The following is a 13,771-nucleotide window of genomic DNA, read 5'->3' as shown; positions in this document are numbered from 1 at the left end:
AGGGCCATTGCAGGATATCAAAGTCATGCTGTCTCAACTTCAATCGGGCATGTAATCTCTAGATAGCAAGCTTGATCCATTAACCTGTAAAGTTGACCATATGCTGGTCAGATTGAACAGACACAGCAATAGGCTGGATGAGGTAGATGCCTGTTTGTCCACTGTTGAAGATGAAGCGTCTTTGACTTCAAGGGAGATGGCACAAATGAAAAAAACGATCAAAGAGCTAACAGAGAAACGGGAAGACCTGGAGTCTAGATCCTGCCGGAACAATCTAAAAATCGTAGGGGTCTGTAGTCGGCGGACTTGGTCTCTATGGAGCTACTAGTAGAGGCTATCCTTCGGGATGTTCTGGGCCAGGATAGCTTTTCAGCAGCATTTGTGGTGGAACGGGTCCACTGGATACCAGGAGGGAGACCGTTGATACCTGCTTCACTGCCTAAGCTGATCAGTACTAGACTGCTCAATTAAAGGGACAGGGACTTCGCTTTCCTTCGATCCAGGGAGCAAGGTTCCCTTATATATTAAGGAAACTAGGTGTGTCCTTTTCGGATTTCGCTAATAAAGTCCAGGGGACGAGAGGGCGCTAGAGGACCACCCAAGATGGCGGCTCCTCCATGAGCTCCCAGGAAGCTCCTCATGAATCCTGATGAATCACCACAATCCTGACACCCTGCCCATATATTTCGCTGTCACGGACTCCCTGGTGACAGCTGCTCTGTTTGCGTCTCGAATTGCTGTAAGACTCGTCCCCGAAGACTCGAGCAGCGAGTGGCTGGCACCCACGTTGGGCCGTGTCCACGAGGCGTGAGCCGGCCCTTCCCCCCCCCCCAACCACCTTGGAGGCGCCGTGAATCATCGTACTGGACCCCTGGCTCACAGGTGGCGACGGCCTTGGAGTGCGAGCGGAGGCCAGCGGCGCCGGCGGTGCGGGCAAGGAAAGCAGGCGGGGCTCGCGGCTCCGTGGCAGTGCCGGGCAAAGAGAAGGGAAACACTGAGGCACTGCAGCGCAGGAGCCGTGACGGAAGAGGGACCGGCCGGCATCGGATCTGCCGTGCCAGAAGGTGAGAAGCGCAGCAGACAGCAACCCAGCCGTATAGTGTGAAGCACAGCCAGGCGCGGCGGACCCGCGGAGGGAAGGCGGGAGTGGACAGCCTCCCTGCAGTAATCCGCCCCACCCAAATAAGATCACGATCCCCGGAAAAGACAATAACAGAGGGGAGAGAGGAGCTGGAAGCAAGGTGCCCCCTCTCCCTTGCCCAGTCACGCCCGCAGTAAAAGCGGCAACATACCTGGGAGCCAACGTCCGGGGCGGGCACCCACAACAACATCTCAGTGGGCAACCACTGGAGTAGCCTCTGCCCACACCGGGGTCCAGGCAGGAAGCTCCTGAACCCTCCCAAAGCGCAGTGCTAGCAGCAACATACCTGGGGGCTGTCGGCCGGGACAAGCACCCACAACAACATCTTGGTGGGCAACCACGAGAGTAGCCACTGCCCACTCTAGGACCCAAGCTGGAAGCACCTAAACCCTCTCAACGTGCAGTGCACGCAAAGACCCAATAATAATAACAGCAAACAGAAGCTGTCCACCCCAGCTCCACGAGCACATCATCATTTATCCTGTCAACGCCGATCAAGGGAACATGTGGGAATAAACCCCTCACGTTGCAGAACTTGTCCCTCTACGGTCACCCAGCAGTGTGAGCCTCAGCGATGGGGTGGATTGCGCATAACGCCGTACCTGAGCCCTCCTGACACGCAGTGCACCTAAAGTGCCAGCGACACAGCAGCAGAGGCTGTCCACCCCGGCCCCACGTACACCAACATTACTCATTCTGTCCGCGGGGGGTCGTCCCTCACCGCGCAGTACCTGTAACTCTACAGTCACCCATCAAGGTGGGCCCTGGCACCGGGGTTGACGTCACATAACACAGCGGAGACAAGGCTCCCCTCCCCCCGGCAGCGTCAGAACTGGATACCAGATCGCCCTTCAGAATCGCTTCGCCGGCAGAAGCCAGCAGAATATATAGGCATTACAGGTGGTTCGACCCTACGGAGCTGCCCCTTGCGTCAGAGTAAAGCACACCGTCGCACCCAGGCCACGCCAGATCCCTAGTGGTCTTGCACTGTAGTGGCACAGGGCGAATTCCGAGACTAGTGCCAAGATGGGCAAACATGATAAATCACAGCCGAAACGTAATTTCGACGAAGGGCCTGCATCAAAAAACTGCCCGGACTCTCCACGCAACCATGATGAACTAGAGGAAGAACATCCATGGCAGGTAGACATCGTAAAATACTCCTGGATCTCAAAACTGGGATTAGGAACCTAGACAGCAAAATGGACACGCTATCATCTGTACCTGCTTCAACATCGCCTAGACAAACACACAGAGAGATTAGATAACGCTGAACAAAGAATCTCGGACCTGGATGATGGCACAGCTTCGCTAACCACGAGAGTATCAGCACTAGAAACCCAAATGAAAGCGGTCATGGCCAAGAATGAGGACTTGGAGGGGAGATCTCACCGGAACAATATAAGAGTGGTTGGAGTTAGGGAGCAAGTAATACCTAAAAAAATGGAAGACCACATAGAGAAAATGTGCAGAGATCTCTTCGGCGACACAGCTCTCTCCCAGTTGTTTGTGATTGAAAGGGCCCACAGGATCCCAACTGCTAAACCAGCCCCCGGGGCACCCCCTCGCCCGATTGTGGCCAAGCTGCTGAACTATAAAGACTGGGATACCATCCTGAGATTGGCGAGGGAGAAAAGAAACCTGCAATATGATAGGGACACTATGCAACTCTTCCCGGACTTCTCCCCAACAGTCCAGGCCCAAAGAAGATCTTTCACAGCAGTCAAACATCGGCTACGGGAGAACCAAATCATATACTCAATGCTTTTCCCTGCAAAACTTCGTATCCAGTTCGAGGGGAAAGTCCATTTCTTCAACTCACCAGAAGAGGCCACCTTATTCCTGGACAGGCAAGGTTGTAGAGCGCCAAACGGTGGCACTGCGGACAGAGCGTGCCGAGAGAAATCCGCCATGAACCGCAAAGTCACGCACTGCAAACATGTCAAAGTCACCAAATGTCAGGATATCACACACAGATTAAAAGAAGGAGCACCTACCCCTCAGGGGTCGCTAGCGCCCCATGCACAGCAGCAGTATGCTTACTACGGGGGGGGACCAAACGGACAGGTTGGGGGTTGTCCATGTGAAGGTCAGTTCACTACAGTTGTTATTTTTACGCACCGGCCGGCCCTAGACCCGCTCTCCCTCGTCCCGTCGCTTGCTGTGCTTCACTCAATAAGCATAATCATGCCTACAGATATCCTGCTGCTCCATTTCAGTCTACTACAGGTTTGCTCCCAGCCCGAGCGTCATGAACAAGGTACCCACCCACCAAATTCAAGGTAGCGACGTGGAACATTAGGGGATGCAACATTCCAGCAAAAACACGGAAGATCCTGCAATTTCTCAAACGCCACAATGTTGATGTGGCATTGATACAGGAGACGCACCTCCTCCCGCAAAATGAACACCTCCGGGCCAGACAATGGGGCTGCCACCGCTACTTTTCCTCCTACTCATCGTACGCCAGAGGAGTAGCCACCCTCAATAACCCTAGAGTTGGCTTCCACCTGATAAGAACTGAAAAAGACAGGGAAGGCAGAGCCCTCCTGGTGCAGGGAGTCATCGCTGGGAGAATTGTTACAATTGTCAACTCATATGGTCCCAACGTAGATGGTGCGAATTGGGTCTTCTCACAACTTGCACAGATCAGGACAACAACTTTTATTTGGGGCGGCGATCTAAATACCCACCTTGACCCGCAAAAAGATAAATCGCAAGCCACCACAGTACAACCATCCAAAGCCAGCCTACAAGTGCAAGAGATCTGCCAAGCGTACAACCTACTTGACATATGGAGACATGGAAACTGGGAGAAGCGCGAGTACACCTTTCACTCTGAAGTTCACCACTCCGGTTCACGCATAGACTATCTACTTGTCTCAGCACAAAGCATAGTCCAATGGGGATGTTGCCAGATCCTCCCAAAAACCTTCTCGGATCATGCCACTGTCACTCTCGAATGCAATCTCTCCAATGCAAAATCAACAGCATCTCACTGGCGCTTTAAACCCGGAGCACTGACAGACCAGGTATTCACAGCCGAACTACGTGAGGAGATTGTATCCTTCCTAGATATTAATCGAGACTCAGTCTCCTCAGTGGGAACATTATGGGAAACATTAAAGTGTTACGTAAGGGGAGTGTCCATCGCCAAAGAAAACGGAATTCTAAAGCTGATACGTTGTGAGTTAGCGGCCAGTGAAGGACGCTTAAAGGCTCTAAAACTGCAGCTCACCGATACAGATCCCAAACACACCCAGGCAGAGTTCAAGGAGGAGCTACTCAAATTCAGGTCCATAGCAGAACGGGAGATGAAGTTCCTACGCCGTGGCCACCAGATACGCCAATATGGTGAGGGGCAACGGCCGGGAGCGCTCCTGGCCCGTCTGATTGCCACTGACAGAAACCCCACATTGGTGGAAAGAATTTTCACCCCACAAGGAACGCTAGTCTACACTGAACTGGAAATAATCAAAACTTTCCGCTCCTTCTACCAAGACCTCTACAGCATGCAACACTCACATGATCCTGAACACTCACATAACTACCTAGCAGACACAGAGCTATACTGGGTAGAGAGGGAACTACGTGAACCCCTAAATGACCCCATTACATTGGAAGAAATCCTAGAAGCAATAAAGAGCTTGCCCAACGCTAAGGCCCCAGCGCCGATGGCCGAATTGGAGAATTCTATAAAGCTTTTGCATCAATAATAGCCCCCCTCCTCCTGAAAGTTTATGAAGAAGCATTGGAGGCAAGTATCCTCCCGCAGACCCTAAGGGAAGCTAATGTAATTCTCCTACACAAAAAAGATAAGTCCCCCGAGGAATGCGGATCCTCCATACTGATTTCCCTAATTAACCTAGATAATAAAATACTAGCCAAAATCCTTTCCAATCGACTAATCCCTCTGATGCCGGCACTGGTACTCGCCGACCAACCTGGCTTTGTGCCTGGACGCAATATGACGTTCGCCTTCAGGAGGATGTTTGGAGCCATGGCAGCAATTGAACCCACACATCAGGCAGCCCCAGTCCTCTTGGACACCGAAAAGGCCTTCGATTCTATCGAATGGCCCTTCATGTTTGCGGTACTCAGGCAACACGGTTTGGGAAACCAATTTCTCAAACTAGTTGCGTTACTATACAACAAACCCCAATCACCCATCGTCCTTGGCTCATTGAAATCAACAGACGTCCCTCTCCAGCACTAGTGATGGAACCACTAGCCTCCAACCTACGCGCATTGCACCTCCACAGAGGTCTTACCATAGGTCCCCACAAAGTGGTCATTTCCCTTTATGCCGACGACGTGGTGCTGTTCATCCAAAACCCCACTAATAATCTAAACCCCATAATGCACAAGATAATCAAATTCAGCACAGCCTCAGGCCTGAAAATCAACCACTCTAAGTCGATGATCTTCCCTTTAACTCCCTTTACTAAGAAATTAGCGGATGACTATAATTTGAGGTGGGAGGGTTCCCATGTGCGATATCTTGGGATACTATTGTCCTTGAGTCACCGGGATATTTTCCAGGACAACTATGGAATCAAATTAAAATCTCTCCAGGAGAAGGTGAATAGGTGGAAGTCACTGCCGTTGACGCTCTGGGGAAGGGCTTTGTTGGTAAAAATGGTAATTCTGCCAAAACTCCTATACCTGTTTATGAATGTACCTCTCTTGCTCACACGGGGATACTTGGGGAAACTAAAAAGTCTCATTCTAGACCTAATCTGGGCCAGTAAACTGGCAAGGGTGGCTTATTCGACGCTCATATTGCCGACAACGAGAGGGGGACTCGCGCTTCCCGACATGGAACTTTATTACTCGGCCGCACAAGCACATTTCTTGAGCCACTGGTACTCCATCCATTTCGTTAGGCCCCACGTGCAAATAGAACGAGCCCTGGCGTCACCTAAGATACTGATGTTAGGGAGAATTCTCTGTAAAGGCTAATTTCCCAATTGCCCAAACCTAGTGAGTCCCCCAGCAGCTTTGCTGGATTTGTGGGGTTTCTTTTTTTTTTCCTGCTAAGAGTGAGACTCTTTTACTCCCAGCTTAGACATGATTTGAGGTGTTCCTTTGTCTTTCCATGTGTTTTATGGCTATGGGGTCTTTTACTCCATAGGGTCTCATGTGTTTTTGATGTGGGTTACACAGCACCCTCCGTGCCGTAACCCAGGGGGTGTCGTAGTGACCCCCCAATATAGACTCCGTACCCTGGGAATGACTACTGTCTCCCAGGGCATGTAAAGTCACCATTGGCTTTACTAGTCCCAAATTATGAACAAAAACCAGTACAAACCATCATATTGTAGACGTACTGGTCGGGGCAATTCGATTGCCCTGCGGTCTGTTGTCTGAGGGGGCACATCTCTGTCCCCCCTGATCGAGTTTTGGCTGGTGGCAGTGGATACTACTTTTTATATTTGACCGCAAATATATCTCTATGGGATTTTCCCATTGTTCGAGGCTACCAACTTTAATTATTTAATTCTTATAGCCTCGAACATGCCGCCGTTTTATTTATTTAATATTAATTCACCGGTTGGTATTTTTTGCCAGAACTCGATTCTAAAATGGCGTTTGTGTTCTCTTCTGTGACTCCAACCCAAGTCGAGCCCTTTGTTCCACTTTTTGGCAGGCTTATCCACAGAAGCCTCCAAAAGTGGTGCCACTCTGTCTGGATACCACAGGGGGTGTGGGAGGGGGTTTAGGCACCCTGGACTGAGTTGCCTTGGCAACTCAAGTCGCACTCTTGTGTGATTGGCCCAAGTGGTGAGCCGGCCGGCTCACCACTTAGCATGTTTGATTGACAGCTAGGCTGAATGAATGGGGGTTTGCTGCATAAAAGCAGAGCTTTGGGGACTGGAACTTCGGAAGTCGCCACAGGACCTAAGAATCCGAGGAGGGAGAAGCTGAGCCGACCTGCAACGACGACACCACCGGTGGAGCCCTGCTGAACCTCTGACAGAGGAGATCTCCAGTCCGGAGAGTCTTCTTCCTTTGACTGGTGGGGATAACCAGTTTTGCCTTCTTTTCACCTTCCTGGAGCATCTCCTGGCCGCCTTGCCCATGCCAAGCACCCCGGCAACCAGAACACCACGGTTTACTACTACCGCGAAGAGAAGGGTAGTACCTTTTAACCGAAGAACTCTGCGGTTGGTTTCTTCCCTGGCAGTGCAACGACCTTCATCTTTCCTCCACAGCGAGACTTCCTCTTCCGCTGGACGAAACACTGACTTGCACCCGCTGCCAGGAACAACTGCCCCCGCTGGAGCTTCCTTCACACTTAAGGTACTGTGTCCCGCCTGGCTTCCCTTGCGACAGATCGTTGGGGGTGACAGTAAAGCCTCGACTTTCTAACCTGGGCTGGCCTGGGACAACCTAGCTAACTTTTCCTGACTTTCATTTAATTCTTTATGTGCGAACTATCTACAAGACTCTTTGGGCATAACCCCACTGTGTGAACCTGGACCCCTTCTGTTTGCTCTCTCCAAGAGTGGGCCTTGCAATTGACTTCCTCACTCTCCAGTAGAAGTCTGCCTATCCTGCCTTACTGTGGTTCTTTTAAAAGTATTGAAATTTGTGTGCTTCCATAAATCTGCCTTTTTCCCCTCCCTTTTTAATAACTTATTAGAGTGCCATCTTATGTTAAGCGCTCACCTCTGTCTGAAAATAAGTGGTGTTTCTCACTAACACTTGTCTAATAAGTAATTAGGGTTGTATTTATATATAATAGTGACTGTGTGCTGAATTTACTTTTCTCTTTATGCTAGTGTGTCTTTAAATAAATAATTATATACTTTCACACCAAAGATCTGGTCAGTGTTTGCTTGTGCTACTGTATCTCTGTACCTATTGTGTATACTCTATATACTGCCTAACTCTTCTTGAGGGAAGTCTGACTGCTCAGCCACAGCTACCAAGTGAATCTGTGTGGTACAGACTGCTACCAAGTGGGTTTACTGCCAAACACCTGTAGTCTTAAGTCTTTTGCAGTGGTCCCTAAGGGAACTGCACAGGTTTCTGCCTAACACTGGTGTACAGCAGTGGGATTTGTATTGATTATACATTTTAGTGTGCTTATAGATACCTTAGTGCAACTAACCACAAAGCTTAGCACTAAAGAAATATTTTCTAAAACATGTCAACTATGGAAAGTTATAGTCAAGAGTCCGTTGATACAAAAACTGCTGATTGTTTAAGAGTTCTCTGTAAGCATAAGAATCTCCTGACTAAAGGCAAGAAAATGGAGCTAATAGAAAGGTTGTTAGCAAACCAAAGTCTGGTGGTGGTTCAGAGGAACCTACCACTCCAGCAACTGTAGAAAACAGCAATGATATTGATATGAATGTTAGTATTGATAACTTTGAGTCAGAAGCAGAAGAGGAGGTGGAAGATGATAGAGTTGTCTCCCCTGGGCCTCTACCTGCCCTGCCAGCTGTACCTTCTGGACCTTTACCAGGTTCCAAACTTAATCCTCAATATATGGAACTAGAAAAAATGAAGCTTGAATTCGAATTCAAAAGAATTAATGCTCAAACAGAACAACTGCACCAAGAACTAAGGCTCAGAGAAATTGAGCTCAACCATGAGCTAGAAATGAAATTGTTTGTAGAAAGTGCTTCTCTCTCCGAATCCTCTAGGAGTTCTAGCCCCAAAAGACCCCGGATGCCTAAGGAGTTGGTGGGTATGTCTGAGCCTAAGTTGGATGTGTTGGATTGGTTGAGTTTGTTTGAATATAATCATGGGCTCCAGAACATTACAGGAAATGAGTTACTTTCCTGGTTTTCTCTAAGCTCCCCCCTGTTGCAACTGATGTGGTAATGGAGTTGGGGGAGGAGGATACGAAGGATTATGAATGTGTGAAACTAGCGTTGATAGCTAGATTTGGGAAGACCGCTTCCCAGTCCCTTAAGAGGTTTAGGACCCTCAAAAAGCATGATGGTACCCCTTGGGCTACCTGGGTGAGTGAAAGTTTGAAGAACTTAGAGGGATGGATTAAGGGTTACAAGGTGAACACTTATGAGGGAATGAAGAATCTTGTGATGTTAGAGTCAATTTATGAAGCCTGCTCTCCTGAGCGCAGACAGCACTTGGCTGATTCAAAGGAATTAGATTCCACAAAACTAGCTAAGGGTGCTGACTTGTGGGTTGCCAACAGGGCTACTCACAAGGACTCGGGTAACTCAGAAAAAGGATGAGTGGAAACAGCCAAAAAAGGACTCTAAAGAGAATTCGAATACTTCCAATCCCAAAGAGGGCCCCAAACAGAACAATAAGGGTAAACCACAAGGGAAACCAAATCAGAGTAGTGTACCCTCTGGTGGTAAACCAGAAGGAGGTCAGAGCAAGCCACCATTCCAGAAAGCATTTGGTAAATGCTTTGTTTGTGGCTCACCTGACCATGTGAAAGGAGATCCCAGATGTAAGGGTAAACCTTCAGGGGTCCTACTTGTCTCCTTAGCCTTCGCTCCAGAGGAGGAAGTACAAATGGCAACTGGAAACTTTCTACTGTTGGCTGATGAACCCATTGGAGTCTCAGCCAGTGTTTCTTTAGTGTCTCTGGGTCTGTGGGAACAACAGAATTTAGATGTCTATAACTCTATCCCAGATAATACTAAAGAGTATTATAAGGACAGTGTCCAGGTGAATGGTCAGGAAACTCCTGCCATTAGGGACAATGGGGCCAGCATAACTGTGGTGGATCAATCTTTTTTTCAGGCTGAGGATGTTGCTAAGGCACCCAAATGCCTCACCAAGTTAGCTGGAGGGCCTGTGCAGATGCTTCCCCAATTACCAGTTCTCATCCAGTGTAATGACATGACTGTGAAGATACCTGTCAGCATAAAAAAAGAGAGGTACCAGGAAGGGTTCTGTTGGGAAATGATCTGAAAACTCTTGGAGTAGTGTCACATACCCCCAGACCTCCTAGTAAAAGGTTACAGGAGCTCACCAGACCTGCAAGGGCGAGAACCATGAGAGGTACTCCCAAGGAGATGAAGAAGAAAGATATCACCCCTACTCCACTGGAGTTACAACTTGCTATCACTGAACAAAAAGAAGCAAAGGTGAAACCCAAGACTTCCAAGAAACAGTCAACAGCAAGCACTCCAGTGCTTCCAACCAGGACTTCCCCTAGGTTGTCCAAAGTTACACCTGTAACTCCACCTCCAGCTGAGGCTGAGAGGGAGGTACAACCCTGTAGGGTGGAACTAGACTCTGAAGAAGAGCTATTGGAAGGCCAAGAACTCATTGGAGATCTGGATCCTGTTGACCATCCTGAGCTGCAGTCTTTACTGGCAGAAGGTGGACCCAACAGGGCAGACTTCAGTAAGGGACAGAGAGAATGTCCAACTCTGGAAGGCCTTCGCCAACAGGCAGCTTCTCAGGCTGATGGGCAAGAGCCTGGGAAGTATAGGTTGCACTGGGAAGATGGCCTCTTCTACAGTGAACCAACTGAGTCTGCACCTGGAGACTACAAGCGGCTTGTAGTACCTCAAGAAAACAGACAACAGTTCTTGCAACTGGCCCATGAGATTCCTTTGGCTGGTCACTTGAGTTTCAAGAAGACCAAGGAAAGGCTCTCACTCTACTTTTATTGGCCAAAGATGGGGGCTGAGGTAGTCTTAAGTCTTTTGCAGTGGTCCCTAAGGGAACTGCACAGGTTTCTGCCTAACAACTGAGAGCAGTCATTATCAGTCAACAAGCGGTACCACACGCTACATTAAACGTGGTGCTGACAACTTATGCAATCTGGAAGAAAATTGCGGAACAATATGGGGTGGTAACTAGATACTCACCGCTACTACCCATTAAATGTATACCAGGGATACCCCTGACAAACAAAAGGGTTTTTCTCCAATGGGCAGACAAAGTACAAATCCAATCATTCGGCGATCTATTCGTCGAAGAAACATTCATGTCACCACAACAAGCCAAAGAAAGAGGTAGCACCTCATGTCTAGATATATTCATATACTTCAGACTGCGCTACGCTATCCAAGCGCTCCTTCCCACATTCCCACAGCAGCCTCCAACCTGGTCACTGCTCCATGGCGTAATACAAGCACAGGGGGAGGGCAAACTGATATCCTCAATATATAGATCCCTCCTAACAGACACGGCGCCAGAGAACACGTTTGCGAAAGTGTGGGGATAAAGCATTATGGACTACCATCCCCGAAGAGGAATGGGCATACATACTCAATCAAACCCAAAGGGTCGCACTGAACTCACGGTTTAAACTCATCCATTTCCACTATTTACACCAAACATATTACACCCCAGCTAAAAGGTGCATACACAGACCAGAGTCGGAGGCGAAATGCGAGAAGTGTGGAAAACCAGCTGCCGACTTCTTTCACCTCGTCTGGAGCTGTCCAGCGCTGTCCAAATTTTGGTCACAAGTTATCCAAGAAACAGAGGCTATAATCGGAGAGGAGCTAAAGCTATCCCCACGGTGGCGTTGCTCGGGATGACTAAACACCTGACATCTGCAATGAGGAAACTAGCAAACGTTTTGTTGATCCTGGTGCGCAGAAGAGTGGCAATGGCCTGGGGTCGTAGCTCAGCCCCCTCAGTCACAAAATGGTAAAAGGATGTACTCTACTGTCTGGACGTGGAGACAGAGTGTATGAAAATGTTACCCTTGCACGCGCGCCCGCCGGACATCTGGGGGCCCTATGTAGCATATTTGGTCAACACCAAGGATGATTCCTCGTCCACCTCATCCTCAAATTGACCAATACGCTGAACACTGACGAGTAGGCACTATGGGAGAAGCCTCAATGGGGAATAACAGCAGGCATAAAAGAACATTGGCTGGACCACATGTAGCGGGCTGCGGGAGGCAGCGGGGGGTGGGTGTGGGGTGGTTATTACAGTGCAAAGTTATCTGACCCACAGTTGGGCAGAGTAGGGGTTTAACCTCTAATTGTTTTATTGTTGAAAACATAAATAAAGTGTAAAAAAAATAATAATAATAATAATAATAAAGTCCAGGGGACCAGGAGAACATTCTTGGATGTTAAGAAGAGATTCTGAGCAAAAGTTCTCAAATATGCAATCTTGTTTCCTGCAAGACTTCGAGTCGAATACGATGGAAGGGTGTTGGTTTTTCAGCCACATGAGGAGGATTCTGATTTCCTTGATTCATCGTCTAATGGTTTCAAGACTCTGTCGAAGAGAAATAACCCTGCCGGTTCCCAGGACAGGGGCCATGGCTGAACTATGCGCTTTTTCCTTGCTTGCATCTAGTTGTTGCCACTCCATATACCTGTGGGAGTTGACCTGCTCGGTGGGTGGGGGCCTTGAGTGATCCTTATGCATATTTGCAGAACATTTTGTGCGGCATTGGGGGGCATAACTGGATAATTGGGGTTGCAGTGGGCCTGTGGGTGGTGTGTGGGGGATGTTTGGTTGTTTTTTTTTCTGATGCTTTTGGCAGCATTGCCAAAACTCTTACATGACCATGAATTATCTGTTGCTTCCATGTGACGAGTTCTGGATGGGCCTCCCTTCGGAAGGGGCCTGATGAAGGAAGAAATGGGGATTGGCCTTGCTAGTGACCTAGGAGATTACCTATATTAGCAGAAAGGTAATGGCTATAGGGTTAAGTATGATATGGAACATCTGTGCCCTTAACTGTCCCACAAAGACCCGAGGAGTGTTGTTATATTTGCAAAGGCATCAGGTGTATATAGCGTGTTTACAGGAAACGCATCTTGCTTCCCTGGTTGAATCAAGGTTGGCTAAGTCTTGGGGCTGTCACAAAACTTCTCTGCCTATTCCAGTTGGTCCGGGGGGTGGGGGTGCAATTATGGTGTGGGGCACGGTGGGCCTTTGCCTCATCGAAGTAGTCAAAGATACAGAGGGTAGAGCGCTGGTGGTCACTGGGGTAGTATGTGTCCAGGTCATTACACTGGTAAATTACTATAGTCCCAATTCAGATTCGTTGAATACATTGGAGTGGATTGAGAAGCAATTATTATGGTTCCCTTCCGGGGTGACCACCCTGGGCCGAGGATTTTAATGTGGTAATGGACCCCTCCCTGGGCAGAACTGGTGGGACACTCAAGCCATTCTCTAAAACCACTCAGAAATTAAAACACATGTGCACGACTTGTGAATTGGATGATGTTTGGAGGGAACGTCACCACAATGAGAGGAGATACACGTTAAGACCTGTGGTTGCAAAGAATCCCGACTGGATTATTTGTAGGTTTCTGATAGAGGAGCGTGTTGGGTCACAGAGACTGTGATATTAGCTCACACCTTGTCGGATCACGCTCCACTGGCGATACATTTGGTTAGATCTGCTAAAGCGGAATGCAGAGGTTCCTGGTTCTTTAAAAATGAGAGACTAACAGATGTAGTATTCAGGGAAGCCATTCAAGGGAGAATCACTTCCTTTTTTGAGGAAAATGAGGATTCTGTAGGCTCCGATGTAGTATTGTGGGAAGTGTTTAAATGTGTTCTCCACTGGGAATGCATACTGAGCGAAGAAGGCATACTTAAAAACATCAGCGTGGAAATAGCGTGTAGTGAGTCCCGGATTCATGAGTTGGAGGCTGAGTTAGACCATCCTCCCGATCCTTGTAAGCAGGCTCAGATACATGA

This window comes from Ambystoma mexicanum, chromosome 5q (assembly GCF_040938575.1).
Source record: "Ambystoma mexicanum isolate Mex_15411 chromosome 5q, UKY_AmexF1_1, whole genome shotgun sequence".
Classification (NCBI taxonomy): Eukaryota; Metazoa; Chordata; class Amphibia; order Caudata; family Ambystomatidae; genus Ambystoma; species Ambystoma mexicanum.
Note: the sequence above shows the minus strand (reverse complement) of the source record.